Source organism: Tubulanus polymorphus, chromosome 9, assembly GCF_964204645.1.
Source record: "Tubulanus polymorphus chromosome 9, tnTubPoly1.2, whole genome shotgun sequence".
In the NCBI taxonomy this organism is placed as follows: domain Eukaryota; kingdom Metazoa; phylum Nemertea; class Palaeonemertea; order Tubulaniformes; family Tubulanidae; genus Tubulanus; species Tubulanus polymorphus.
This window is the reverse complement of record NC_134033.1, coordinates 5,411,117-5,424,533: the sequence shown is the minus strand read 5'-3', so window position 1 is coordinate 5,424,533 and position 13,417 is coordinate 5,411,117.

The following is a 13,417-nucleotide window of genomic DNA, read 5'->3' as shown; positions in this document are numbered from 1 at the left end:
TCACGAATTTCCTGTGGTAAGACATTCCATAAAGTTGGTGTCATGAAAGTAAAAGCATTTACGTCCGTTATGAGCGCCTTGAGGAGTAATAGTCAGGGTGGATACGGGCGGCTTTCGAGGAGTAATAGTCAGGGTGGATTCGGGCGGCTTTCGAGGAGTAATAGTCAGGGTGGATACGGGCAGCTTGAGGTGTGATAGGCAGGGTGGATACAGGCAGCTTTAGGAGTGATATTCAGGGTGGATACGGGTGGCTTGAGGAGTAATAGTCAGGGTGGATACGGGCAGCTTGAGGTGTGATAGTCAGGGTGGATACGGGCAGCTTTAGGAGTGATAGTCAGGGTGGATACGGGTGGCTTGAAGTATGATAGTCAGGGCGGATACGGGCTGCTTGAGGAGTGATAGTCAGGGTGGATACGGGTGGCTTTAGGAGTGATCGTCAGGGCGGATACGGGTGACTTGAGGAGTAATAGTCAGGGTGGATACGGGTGGCTTGAGGAGTGATAGGGCGGATACGGGCTGCGTGAGGAGTAATAGGCGAGGTTCTTATTCGGAACTACTGGTCGCGGTAGACTGAGTATCAAAGTTATCCCTAGGGGTAAATCCTTAATCCGGTTGATAACCATTGTGGTAACAGCGAGAAACCGCGGTTATAACTGACGAATTTTCATAATATTTCCAGGTAATATTTTTCTTCCGCATAGTATGAAACCGGGCCCCGATATCCAAGATAATTGATCCGTAGGGACGTCAGCACGGTCACGTTGTGTCAATTAATCACCTGCCACGTGCTCTGTCTACTGCTGCTAAACTTTCAAAACGGGGAGAGAAATAATGACTTTGTAGCCTAGCAATTTAAGAGGAAATTGTGGTACGTCATCGCGTATAGAAATTGACGCACGTCTACCAGATGGGTTTCATAAATGATGACTTAATAAATGACATCACACGCGCGGCTGCCGATATTCCATTAGTTTGTCAGAGATGATCGGATTTAGGACTCTCTGTTTGACTCCGCTTGTGCACCAGGTGACGCTAGTGGGCTCCAGGGTCTTGACTATATGAATTACTGCGGCAATAGATGATTCTAACCGCGGTGAACATCCACCAGGTGTCACTAGCGTGCAATAGGACATCAATTACGAAGGAAATTGACGATTCTAACTGTGGTGAGGATCCACCAGGTGTCACTAGTGTGCAATAGGACATCAATTACTAAGGAAATTGATGATTCAAACCGTGGTGAGGATCCACCAGGTGTCACTAGTGTGCAATAGGACATCAATTACTAAGGAAATTGACGATTCTAACCGTGGTGAGGATCCACCAGGCGTCGCTAGCGTGCAATAGGACATCAATTACCGAGGAAATTGACGATTCTAACCATGGTGAGGATCCACCAGGCGTCACTAGTGTGTAGTAGGCTGTCAATTGCTGAAGAAATTGACGATTTAATTGTGGTGAGGATCCACCAGGTGTTGCTAATGCACCAATAACTCCCAGATTTCTAATCACATTCAATTAAAATCCATCTCGGATTCATCCAATTCTATGATCGCGATATAGGCCTAACCTTAGAGGGGTTTCCGTAGACGGAATCCAGTTATTTTGGGAAGTTTCGGATTGTCTTTATAGGCCTATTTGGTTTTTGCCTTGAAAACGCATTTTTACGATCAACAGTGTTGATATGAGTAACTTTCTGTTAGCTCTTGGTGGCACACAAATTGTAACCACTGGATAAACACAGCTGATATTTTGTCATCAGGAGTTATATAGGTATTGGAATTGATATGGCAAGTTTCGTCCATCAGCTCAAAGCGGTATGGTAGTGTTGGCAGAAAATGTACAAAATTTCAATACACGTTTCCCCATTCGACCAATTTTGACCTGACCTTGTTTTTGATAATGACATCACTGGAAAAGCCCTTCAGTTTGCAAATTCACTGATAGATGCCGTCGGGGCTTCCCCAGTCACTTCATTAAATCAATACATATCGAACATAGTATTGATTGGCCCGCCATTTGCTAGTGAGTCTTGGGGAAACCCATTACCATGTATATCATCAAAATTGAGCGTGGTACTACGCCTAAATTTCATCCTGAAAGGCTAACTGCACGTCCATCGATTTTTGTGCTCAAAACTAAAAAGCAGGCCTACTCTACTCCTTTTCCAAAGATTTTGCCGGTATGGCAGATCGAAAGGCGATGAGGCACTTGTTTATTATCTAATATATCGAGAAGCCGGGCAGGTGCTCTCGTGTCGACAGATCTAAATATACGTTCGCTCCCTGCACGTGATTCTCATCGCCCGACCAGAGAGGTTAAAAATATCTCAGCGTCGGTATTAAAATGTCACGACGTTTTTGCGCACTTGACACGGGACTTCTCTCCCTTTCTCCCTTTCCCTCCCTTCCTCCCTCTCCCTATCTCCCTTTCCCTCTCCTCTCCCCCTCTCCATCCCCCTCCCCCTCATTCCCCCTCCCCTCTCCCTTCCCCTCCCTCCATCTCTCACCCCCTCACTCTCTCTTCCTCTTCCCTTGTTCTCTCTCATCTCCTCACTCTCTCTGTCCTTCAAGGAAAGATTAAGAATTCTGGGTTTTTTAAACAATTGGCTTTCGTCAGGGAGCTAGCAGCTGCCCGTGGTCCGAGAATGAGGGCTGCTAGCTAGCGTAGCGCACGTTCGAGGTTAGCCGTCAATGGGTCCTCTGGCTTAAATGGAGAGCTAAGCTTCCAATTGTGGTAAACACTCCGCCAATAAACTTCCGCGGAGGGGAAAGGGGATTCTTTTTTTAGTCGCATTTCATTCAATTCAGCTGATCGTCGCGTAATCTAGCGATAGATCTCTCTTTTTTTTTTGCCCACACGATCGAACGCAACGCTTCAAAGTCGCATCCGGCGTCTGATGTCATCGTCGCTGAGTGTACGTAAACGAGCGGAGGCTTCCATTAAATAACGCCGTCAATATCCGACTGTAAATAGATCACACCCTACGCACCTATACGTGAATTAAGACGATAAACCGAATTTAATGAACGAAACCACTTTGCGTCATTCAGCGACGGCGGCAGCCGACCAATCAAACGCCGCGCGCGTACACGAGCCAATCACGCGATTCTACGCGCGGGCGGGCACTGGGTATTTTTCGGGGTAACCCGCGTCGCGGCGAACACTTCGATCCAGTCCGCGTGGTCCGCACGGTGCTAACTGCTGCTGCTGCTGCTGCAACATTTTTTGTTCACTTACCACTGAGCAATTTCGTTCTAACTGGTATCGTTTTATCGGACATTTTTTTCCCCGAGAACGACATTGCTTTATCCGGCATTGTTTCATCGAACATTGTTTTATCCGGCATTGTTTTTCGACAACGGCATTGTTTTATCGGGCATTGTTTCACCCAGTATATCGTATATCTGATATTGTTTTTCCGCGCCGTACGAGAATGTGGAATTCGTTAACCGCCATCTGGAAGATGCCCATAGTGACCGCCTCGTCTAAATTAGGTACCTATCGATGTTCTTACTGTCTTAATTCTCATTTTTCTTTTATTCGAGCATATTGTAGGGCGTACGCTTACCGCAGGAAATCGGGGAAACATCGGGGGGGGGGGGAATGTTTCTTTCTTTGAATAAAAAGAAAATGGATTTCTAAAATAGTTAGAAATCAGGGGGAGGGGAGTCTTGAGAACTGGTTGAGATTGCCTGATCAAGAACAGCCACGATTCCGTGGTGAAGTGATGTAAATACGTTAGAATTTCGAGATCATGCACGTAATCAAACAGTTTCCATCTATGCGTTGCGCGTTAATTAATTGGGTTCTTAGCGGATCAAGTCAGGAGGGTAACAACGTGCGTGTCGGGGAATAGTCAGGGGGGAGCAAGTGAAATAAAAATGAATTTTTGTGAAATATTTTAAAATCCGGGAAAGGTCTTGGAAATTAGTTGAGATTGAATCGTGTGTATAATCTTATAGTCTCTGTGTATGTTTTTTCTCGTATATTTGACTGTGGTGTTAATCGTTTGGAATTTCGGCGGGCAAGGTCTTCAAAAACAACGTGTACATGTCATGGGCAAGTCAGGGAAAAAACGAATCAAATAATAGTGACCATGAACTGGGTTCTTATGGCTCCCTGATTCCTCAAAAACTCTTTTACGGAAAGTGCTTTTAGGCCTACAGGTGCTTGAGAATCCTTTGGTTTGAGCAAAATGCTTAAAACTACTAAGATGGTTTCGAATTCGAGAAATCTAGGCCATTAGAGATTTTTGTTTAGTTTGTAGTTGTTCAGTAGACTATGCCTAAATCTGTACAGTTGAGGAGCAGGTTTTTTAAATCTAATTTAAAACCAAGTCTAGGTCGTAGTCACTGAATTAACAGTATGAAGAGGAGTAATTGGGATATGTAAGCGACATAGACACTTCCTCAAAATTTGAAATGGTAGAATTTGGAGGCATCTGAGTTCATAGATAGCGGAACCCTTATTAGAACTAACTTCAGGGCATCCGAAAATCTGTTTGTTGTAACTGATAGTTCTATATACAACGGTACCTCGTTACAGCGAACTTCAGGAGACCAGAAAATCTGTTCGTTAAAACTGATAGTTCTATATACAGTGGGACCTCCTGGGTATCGGAAAGTCCATTGGTTAGAACTGGAAGTTCTAAAAATGCTGAAAGTTCCGAAAAATTATCTGAGTGATTGAATAGATAGGCTATGAAGGCTATAGTGTACATCGAAATAGCAGCTGATAATATGCAGCGACCAGCGACTGCATAGCAGTCTCTAGGTCCACAGCGCGTATATCGACAGCGACTGAGATGTGTTATCTAGCAAATATTCTTGAGGGCATCTTTGAGCATCATTTCGCTTTGTTTTAGTCAGTAGTGTCATGGTCCCACCCTTGGTATTGAGATATTTTCAAAGAAGTACGTGCGTAGATCTTACAAGTTTAAAATTCCCGAGAGGATGTTTTAAAGATCCTTGTCTCGATCACTGAGGGCAACCTCATTAGGAATGCTGATCTGGACCGTTGAGATCACTCCCTAAGTTCGTCCCTGCGATTGCCGGTTCCTCTCGTTCACAGGATTGAACTGAAGTTTCATTTACTAATGAAAGAGGTTGACTCGCTTGCCACATTAGCGTTGTCCTCATCCCATTTACTGATGTTGTTCTTCTTTTCGATGAGCTGTCATTTACTTCTTATTTCGCAGAATTGTTGGAAACGTTGCTAAAGCTGCTACAAGACGAGGACGTTACCACGCGATCGGCTCGCGTTCAACTCGGGCTCAGTAAGGTCGTTCAGCTGGTAAGTCAACGGCCGCGATTGTTATTAAGATAACGACGCCATCATTTCTGTCGTATTTTGAAGCGTCTGGTAGATTTTTTGTTTGCCAAATCTAAATACGTGTTCATACAAGATACACGTTAAATGCAAGTCAAATTAAACCCACACAACAGCTGTGGAATTGAATCCAGACTCAAATTAAACCCACATAACAACTGCAGAACTGAGTCCAAAGTCAAACTAAACTGCACAACTGCCGAACTGGATCCAGAGTCAAATTAAACCCACACAACAGTGGAATTGAATCCAGACTCAAATAAAACTTGTCATCGACATTTTATTATTGCAGCAAATTCTACCTTTGATTCTGTCTGTGAAAGATGATCCAGCTATGCTGCAAGCCTCTATCAAGTAAGTGCAGATACCGATCCTATTCCACCAGCGCTAGCTATACTATTATTATAAACGATAGAGTCTTACATAAAAAGGTTACGATGACGATAATCATGATAACTTGTAGAAATACCATTTGATTTAAAGAAAAGTAGGGCCTATGTACTGTGATGCTATAATTTCGTTTTTACGGGAGCCCTACGACTCCTTGATTCCCTGAAAACTCCTTCAAAACGGAAAAACGCTCATGAAGGTGTTCGAAACTCCTTTGATTTGAACAAAATGCCCAAAACTTCTTTAAAACTTCAATTTTGAGGAACAGATTATTCGGAATGTTTGTAGTTGTACAGTAAACTACCCCTAAATCGATATAGTCGGGATCTGGATTTTTTTTGCCCCAGTTAGGTATTTACCGAATCGTAAACTGTGTTTGGTAATTGTCGAATTCTTCATTTATTGGCATTCTAAACCAAATTGGCGCAACACGCACTGAATCGATGATCTTTTCATTAAACGACTGGAGACAACTAGTTGCTAGTGAGCGAGTAAGCGCACACATTGAAAATCTAATGAAAACCAGCAACTGCGTGGCTCATGTCGGTCGCTAGGTCCATAGCGCACACATCGACAGCAACTGAGATGTGTTATCGAGCAAATATTCTTGAGGGCATCTCAAGTCACCTGACAAATTGGTTTTTTTGGTCAGTTGCAACCACGTGTTGTTGATTATGGAGCACTCACATCGATGGATATGACAGTAACTGAGTACAACTAGTTGCTCAAAAGTAGAACATGGGCAACTGGCTGGAACTGGAGATAGACGCTAACCAGTCGTAAGCTAGCTCACATCAACACGTTCGCGCAACTGATTGCACCCAGCCAGTTACTCTTATGCGCCGAAAACTGCCCGGCAACTAGTTGTCTCCAATCGCAGTGTCAATGTAGGCTAGGCTTTACCAATCTAAATATAAACGTGTCTAATTTGTATTTACACTTTTGAACGTCTTCAGTAATGTATGCGCACATGTGTGCTTAGGAAAGCAAGACTGGAGTGTGTGTAGTGTGGGGGTTTTTAGACTGGTATTAACCCTTTTTGGCTTTTCTTCGATTCCTCGCGTAAACTATTGCTACACCGATGACTACATGGGACGTGATTACCGTTCTGTTAATAATCTCTGTACGAATTATTTATGCCAAATCAATCGAATCAAAGGATGACGGATTCGGTTACGAAACCGTCGAATTACGCGGTGATATTGCGGCCCGGGTCATCTCTATTCGAAAGATGCGCGAATGCAGTAAAACGGTTTGGCGAGACAAGCGGTATAACCGATTTAGGAGGAGCCTACTGTAATTAGGAAATGTAGACGATGTCGACGCTTCCGAGAAATGTGAAATTTTCTCCTTGAAAATTGGGAATGACCGATCAGTTAAGGGGCCGTTATCGAGGGACAACCTATTGACACGTAATTAGTTTTCCCCGTCGTCTTAATTTTCATCCGTCGTCTTAATTTTCAGGCTGCTTGAGAACATGACGCGACCGGTGAATGTTCTTTTGTCGCCGGCGATCGTGAAGTCGCGCAGTAAAGCGCACGCGCGCCTGGTGAAGGACCTGACGCAAATGCTGCAGCAAATTCAGGACGCCGTCTGCAAAATGGAGATCGGCGCGCGAATCGTCGAAATACTGCAGACCGTCACCGGCGAGGTTCGTACGATTCGTTTTTATTCCTTTTTTCGTCTTACAGGTTCCCTACAACTTATTTAAACGTCGAAACCTCCTTCGAAGCGGTAAATCCTTTTGAAGATGCTCGGTACTACTTAAGTTCGAGCGAAATGTCAGAAATTTCGAGATTAGGCGCCTTTTGAAGTTGTATTGACTACGAATAAATCGGTACGGTTTCTAAACGGCAATGTTTTTGTTAATACCCAATTAGGTGGTTACCGAATTAGCAACCGAATTTAGTTAGTGTCAGGATACAAATTTGCTCGTATAAAACCACCGAATTACCGGTTAACCGAGATAAACGGTACGAATTTAGGAGGAGTCTACAGTAATTTGGGATACGAAAGTGATGTGGATGCTTCTTCGAAACGCGAAATTTTCAACTTTAAAACCCCTTGAAAACTGCTTATATCTGGGAATGACTGATCCATGGGGACCCTGTATCCGTAACCGTTAGTAAGTAGTGCGAACAAAAATTTCTTGATCCCCTATTTTCTTTTCTTCAATAAAGAAAAAAAACAACTAGAAATCGGAGGGATGCCGTGGGAACTTTACTTGTCAAACAGTTTCCGTCTATGTCTTAAGTATTCGACTGTGTTAATTGATCGGATTCTCAGCAGTTCAAGTCAGGGAAAACAATGTGTGCATGTCAGGGAATAGTTGGCGAAAAGTCAAAAAGGGGCCACTGTAATGTCTAGATAAATGTCCAGACATCCGATTATTTATTTACTTCGTAGCTTTTTTCGGCGTCTTGGTCGATGGCTCTCTGTGAATTGCCTCAAATAGTTAGGGCTTACGTACTTTCATACTGTTAGGTTGGTATTACGCTCTCAGTTTTCTCGCGCTTTCGGGATTTGGATTGATGCTTTTGACCGCGCGTGTTTCGTTATCGGTACGTGATGCAATTGTAATTTGAATGAATTGTTACATTTTAAACGTAGAAATTTCTGTGATTGAACTCGGTTTAGAGTCTTAATTAAAACCACATAACTGTGGAACTGGATTCAGAGTCAAATTAAATTCACACAACTGTCGAACTGGATCTAGAGGCATATTAATTTGCACAACTGTGGAACTGGATCCTGAGTCAAAATAAATCCACGCAACTGTTGGAACTGGGTCTTGAATCAAATTAAACCCACACAACTGTGGAACTGGGTCTAGAATCTAATCAAACGTGCACATCTTTGAAACTAGATCCAGAGTACAATTAAACCCACACAACTGTGGAACTGGGTCTAGAATAAAAATCAAACTCACACAACTGTGATCCAGTTTGAAATTAAATATCTGGAATTGATACGCATTCATCCAATTTCGAAGTTAGCTTATATTTATTTGGTGCACCATTTTGCCCGAGGCCGCTAAAAAGGTTTTTATTTCTAACGCGCTCAGCAGCGAGGCGGAGTGCGTGTTAACCGCGAAAAGAAAAAAAAACCGGCAGTCTCGATCATCAATCTTCTATCATTGTCAAGAGCATTTGATAGTTTTTTTCTTTCCGCGTCGTCGTTATTTTTACGCACGAGGCGAGAGCTGCGTGACAATGCCGGCGAAGACCCGCGACGCACGGGTTTTTCGCTTTAAGACTAACGCGAAAACATGCGATCTCCGTCCACGTGCTCTCTGCACGTTTGTTCATCGCCGTGGTAACCGTCGACAATCGACAAACGCTGCAAACGAGTTGATCCGATTTCGCCTCGTGACTCGTGTACAGCGACGATGATGGCGATAACCACTTTTACTTTTCGATAATAAGGGCAGATTCCGTAATGTGGCGTTTGGTTTTATCGGGACAGGGAAAGATTATAGCGGCATTATCAAAATCAAAATTGTGACTAGTTTCATAAACTATCAAAAGTTGCCCACATTTCAATGCATTTTGCAGGTAGGTGACCGAACACTAGCGCCGCTAACGGCGGTGGCTAACATTGAAATCATCTGAAAAGAAGTATTAGCCGATTATATATGAAATTTGCGCACGAAAAAAAAGTTTAGTAGAGATGCAGTGTGAAAACTACTGAAAATGCTGCTTTACAATTATTTTGAAGATAGTTATACAGGCTTTTTGTTGCTGAATAGATTCGATCAATCAAAGGTCAAAAGTTTGACCTTTGACCCCCTCAAAGGTCGAGGCATATAGGTGGCGGTATAAAGTACAGCGGATGTTCTGTGGAGATACAAGTCATACGTCAACGCACGTGCTGCGGTCTATCGCGTTAACGGATAAAGTCTTTTTTTTTTATTGTTAGTTGGATAACGGATCCATTGCTAAATTTGTCCGATTCTACTAGGTATACAAAAAGAAAATTTTATTTTCATCTCCTCACATCATGGCGGTTGTCGGTTAACCAGTTCTGCATTTCGGACGTTAAATGTCTGTTTTTTATGCTAAACCCGGTCTAATTGTATTGTGTTGCGTGCTTGCACGTTGAATAAGTGCTGAGGATGGCTGCTGTACGCGTTTTTTCTTTAAATAACTTATGACTTTTGCGTAAATGACTTCGTTGGATAACTAATGTTAATATAAAAATAGGGGGCAGCGAGAAAAGGAGATGTCATGCCTCTCAGGTTATGCCTCTCAGGTCGTGCCTCTCAGTTTATGCCTCTCAGGTTGTGCATCATCTGGTGGTAAGTCGGTTGTAATTGACGCGTCACGCGTTGTCCGGCATTGTTAACGAATCCGTCACCTTTCGACGTTCAGTCGGTCGGTCAGTCGGTGGTATCCTCCGGTCGGTATCCTCCGCCCGTGATGCATCGTTCGCGCGATCGATCACTTTAGTTTGGAGGCGTAGACAATTCGGGGAGATTAAGACGTGACTGAGGCGTTTACGGGAGCCGTTATCTGTGTGGGGAAGTTTTTTCTACAAATTACCAGATGACTTTGATGTGGCGTGATTAATAAAGCCTCGGGACACGCGTGGACTGGATGAAATGTCGCGTGTTATCGACGGAAATAGCTTTTTGTCGTATTGTCTATTTAGAGAATGTGACAGAAATCAGAAGGTGCTCTTGCGGGGAATTATCGGGCGCTTCTTGGGGAAAGGCAATTTTTTAAATCAAAAAGGGCACTTCAGGACCCATAGTTCCCACAGAACAGGGACATTGGGAAAAACTCGGGAATTTTGAAATGATAATTCCCAGTTTGGAAATATTTGGGAATTTAAGAAATATACCTCAAATCAGGGAAATATTTGGGAAATTCATTTTCATTTCATGTATTGCATTTATTTGCGTAGGGCAATTTTCTTTGCCATTTCCCTTGAAAATCACCTTGTTATGGAACCAGTCACCACTGAAATGTTGACTGTAGTATAAAGGTATCTGTTCATTTTTATGAAGGCCCAATTTTTCCATTTGCGAAAATTGAAAAATTACCCATGAAATACTTGGCAAAAACAGCATACATGGAAACATGAAAATACGTTTCAGCATACGTGGAAACAAAGGTGATAATTAGTGACACCTGAAGATGCAGAAGTCTCAGAAGACTGTATCCGTATATATCTGTATCTGTTGATTTAGTCGCTTGATTCACATTGGACATTGACGGCAAACGGAATAAGAGAGCAGCGTGTTTACCGATCGAGATTTAGCCGCGGTCATTGATTCGAATTGAACAGTGGTAAAGCGGCGTTGTCTGTTGCGCAAAAACGGTTATAGTGGGATTCGAACCCAATAGCTTATGATAAACTATGTACTTAAGTCCTCGAAATAATAATAATAATAGTAATGATAGTCATAATAATAATAATAATAATAATAATAATAATTGTCGTCCAGCCGATGAGAAGGCGCCATCGCCATATTATGTACGGGTGCGATGAATCTGCAGTGAATCCGCAGAACAATATCTGGTGCATCCTTCAGTGACATGCAGTAAAGCTGTGATCACACGAGCACAACTGTTCACACGGGTGCCAAATGGGACAGAGTCTGTTTGGGCCGATGCACCGATGTACATTAATTACACAGGATCTTGAAATCAATCCTGGCTATGATAGGTAGGTCAGTGAAGCCGCTTTAAATTAGGAGAAATCCTGTCATATTCACGGCCTCTAGAAATTAAACGAGCAGCAATGTTTTGGACACGCTGAATTGGTGCTAGAGCTGGTTGTCCATAAGGAACACTGAGTGGCTAATGTAAAGACGAGACATGACCAACGTCTGAGACGTTGAAAAACCGTGCCGAAATCAACACCTTCCTATTTGAAATTCTCCAGTATTTGGGAGTTAGAACATGACAGATCTGAGCGCTCATTTCAAATCCAAGTATGTTTGGATGAATTTCGGGGCGGGGGGCAAAAGGACATGATTTTGGTGGCCAACCTCATCAAATCTTATATCATATGAAAGCCTTCCTATTTACTTCAAAAAACCACGAACTTGTGGTCATGGAAATAAACATCAAATGAGCTATTCGGGATAGTGATGAACTTGGATCTCGCTGGGCAGGGATACTGGCTGTTCTTTAAGTTTGTGCCCTTTTTATTTCACCGTGCTGTAGCCAAGGAATTGCCATGGATCCGTCCCTGAAGGAAACGAAAATGCACCTTCAGCTACGTAGTTTATTTGACGTTTTGACTATATCCTATTAGTCATCCTCGTTGATACCGTTGAGTTTCAGACAATTCTCCAGTCCATTGTCGCTGGTTAATATCCGGATCCGCGCGATATCGACGCTGCGGTAAAGTGAATGGGCGCGCAGGTGCGAGCGAGCGAGCTCTTATTAAATGAATCAACATCATCGCGAAAAATAATTTAGTTGATGGAAGAAGAAATAAATAGCATTTGTCAGTTGTTTCGCGGCAGCGCTGACACTCCTAGTCAATCAGCTATATCGCCATATTCATTGCCGACGCAATTCTTTTTATAAACGAACGTGAAATATAATCCGGCGGCGCCGCGTGCTCGTGGTGGTATTTATAGCGCTGATTGATGACTACATTGTTTTATGAACCTAATGATTCTGCCCTTTGTCTTTTTCTCTTTCCCTTCTTATCCTTACTCTGTCCCTTCTTACTCTTTCCCTGCCCTTTTAGCCTTTTTCTGCTCCTTCTTTCCCCCTCTCTGTCCCTTCTAAGCCTTTCCCTCTCTCTGTCCCTTCTAAGCCTTTCCCTGTCCCTTCTTGCCCTTCTCTTTCCCTCCTTACGCTTTCCCTTCCCTTTCTTACCCTTGCACTGCCCCTTCTTAGCACCTATCTCTTTCCCTTAGCCTTTCTCTGCCCCTTCTTAGCCTTTCCTTTCCTTCCTTCTCTCCTTGGTCTTGAGCTTTTACACAATAAACCTGAACTTAAACTCCTATCCGTCCCTTCCACTTTTTTTCTTCCCATGTCTCTCATCTCATAAACCTTACCACTCCTCCTAGGCCACCTCATCACTCATCCTCTCGTCACTTTCAGCTTCCCGTCAAATTTAATCGTTCGAATGAATATTCGATATGTCGTTTAAACGTGATATATTTTCTACACCGCAGGCTGGCAAGTATCCGCTCGACGACGAAGCCCTCGATTTAACCGTTCTCAGTTTACATCTGCTGGCGAATCTACTGAAGGTTCCCACTTCGTCGAACCCACTACACGCCGAGCGGTCACGAGGACTTCTCAGGTATGTACAGTAATAATGATATTATTAATGATAAAAATAATGATGTTATCGATAATATTAACAATATTAAAAGCACCGAAAATAATGGTTATGACAATAATAATGATAATTAAATTGATATTTTGGAAAATGATTTGCACTTAGTAATTGTGCATCGCCGTATAAGAAAATAGATTATTATTATCATTATTATTTATGTGTTTACAGTCTGTTACATGAAATATCTCAGACTTTACATATAACTGATATAGAACGTTAGCGTTAGTGAAAGGGGAAAACTGAGAGCCAGCTCTTGCTGACAAAATATATCTGGACCGGGTTCCACAGATGTAAGTTTGAGTTAACTCCGAGCTTAAAATTAGTTCATTTTCAACGAGTTAACTCAGAGTCAGATCCTAAACATAGAACTGTGGAACTGTGTCCT